Source organism: Branchiostoma belcheri, unplaced genomic scaffold, assembly GCF_001625305.1.
Source record: "Branchiostoma belcheri isolate BF01 breed outbred unplaced genomic scaffold, Haploidv18h27 scaffold3, whole genome shotgun sequence".
Classification (NCBI taxonomy): Eukaryota; Metazoa; Chordata; class Leptocardii; order Amphioxiformes; family Branchiostomatidae; genus Branchiostoma; species Branchiostoma belcheri.
Genome location: NW_017803909.1, coordinates 3829764 through 3832007, shown reverse-complemented (window position 1 = coordinate 3832007; position 2244 = coordinate 3829764). Strand labels below are relative to the sequence as shown.

Below are 2244 nucleotides of genomic sequence, written 5' to 3'. Positions count from 1 at the left end.
TTAAATCAGTGTGGCCTAAGTACGTCAGAGGGCTGGTAAGGCCGTAAGCAGGGGAGGCAGCGAGAAGACATGGACGTACAGCCGAGAAGACGCAGCGGCTATAAAACGAGCGCATATTTCCCCTCTGTTATAGATCCAGAATTATGAAATATGCACAAATAGCATAACATGAGTAACTAATGATGTGGTTTTATTACAGGTGAAGTATTCCGGGTCCTTTTGCTCCGCAATGGGTTGCTCTCACAGCGCGGGCAGGGACAAGGCCCTGGGCCTGAAAAGGTCCTATTACAGGTTTCCTCTGACCGACAAGGGGAGGCTAATATGGTCCTGGATGTCAAGGATACCAAGAAAGAATTGGACGCCAACAAAGTACAGCCGAATTTGCAGTGACCATTTTGTGGGGGGTAAGTAATGTTTATAGTACATATTCATGACATCTTATTCACACAAAAAACTAAATTGGAATTCAGTTTAGCCTCTGTCACATAATATGGATCAAGTCACTATATAACCTCCTTGGTCAAATTATTGCTATTTATCCATATGTATCGTGATAACATGTACATGTCAAAGTATAACTTGCTTTCTTTTCATTTTCAAGCAGAAATAATAAGTGCTCTAGATAATTTATTCATGTAATTTAACTTTGTAATCCCAAGTTAGTACTGTGTTGAATTCTTAAATTTCTTAAAATGGAAATGTTTACTTAGAGTGTGCCCATATATATTTCACTGCAGGTGTGAAGAAAGACACAGTTGGAGCTCCTGGGTACCTGCCAACGTTGTTCCTGGATGGGACAGGAGGGCTGAGCCCGAAGAAACGACCTCCGACCTCTCCCTCTCTGGTTTGAGTTGCATTATCATTTTGTTTAATCAAGAGATTTTGTTGTTAATTTGCTTCATAGTTGACTACATTAACTGATTATTAATTTGATTTTGAACTTAAGTTACCTTATGTTACTTAATTATGTTACTTTTATAATGTCAATGATCACTCTGATTCGAACTCAGTTTATGTTACTTAATTATGTTGATTATTTTAAATTATTCAATTTATGTTAATATTGAGTTGAATTCTGTACATTTCTGTTGTTATAATTTTGAATTTTATGTGGACTCCAGGAAGAATAGTGGTCAGTTGAACACTAATGGAGATCTAATAAAAACAAACAAACAAACGTACCACCAGAAGTGCAATGAAGGCAGCCTCAGCACACTGCGAGTCACTGTCAAGTCGTGGTAAGAAGAAATATTCAAAGTCCGGATCCCAAACTGTAGCTGCAAGCAAGGGGAGACCGGCAAAGCTTACTAGTGGTAGCAAAGAGATAGCAGATGAAGAAATTGACCATGACTATATAGAGACCAGATCTAAGCAGGGCCCAATGACGGATGTGGAGTATCTGAAAGAAAAGCTAAAAGATTACGAGTCATTGTGCACCAAAACCATGCAGCGTACATTGATGCTGGAAAGCATGACAGAGGAAGACTTCCCACTGTTCACGGGGCTACCAAACAGAAAAGTCTTTGATGCGTTAAGCAACCACTTGCAGCGACGTGGGTATGCTAAGGTATGACTAAATGATACCTTTAAGTTATCCATCCAAATTATTCAAAATCCAGTTGAACATCCATCATGTGTTTATATGGGCAGCCGAATAGCACATATTCTGTAAAAAATGCTTTTTGAACCTTGTCAACACACATGCCTGACTCTTGTAGGTGACCCTTTGGCGTGGAAGTAAAGCCATGGCCAGTCAAGGAGTGGGGTGTTCAACAACAGGAGGTCAGAGAGACGGCTTTCCTTTGATGAGGAACTGTACTTAGTTCTTCTAAAACTGAAGACTGGCTTCTCGAACCTAAAACTGGAGAAATTGTTTGGTATAAGCGATAGTTCAGTAAGCCTAATATTTTCAACATACGTTAACCTCTTAGCAGTTGAGTTAAAGTACCTCTTCCAGATGCCCGATGTAGATCTTGATCAGTTGGATATCCTGCCCTGTTATAGAAAGTTCCCAGGGCTGAAAGTAGTCCTGGACTGTACAGAAGTCTGGATAGAGCAGGCATCAGATCTTCAGGCTAGGAAGGAGCTGTATTCAAACTACAAGGGAAGGGAGACCACCAAATTCCTAGTTGGACTGTCACCATATCAACTGTAAATTATGTTTCACGAGCATATGGTGGACGTGCTTCAGATAAGCATATAACTTTGGAAGCAGGTGAGCTCTTACAGTCTCTCCCTGCCGGG

General features: G+C 40.6%; 1 protein-coding gene across 1 annotated transcript in view; it reads left to right on the top strand.

The window, feature by feature from the left end:
• LOC109474047 (LYR motif-containing protein 4-like) overlaps window positions 1–2244 on the top strand; it is a 23923-nt gene that overhangs the window by 20255 nt on the left and 1424 nt on the right. The gene's annotated exons all lie outside the window — the stretch shown is intronic.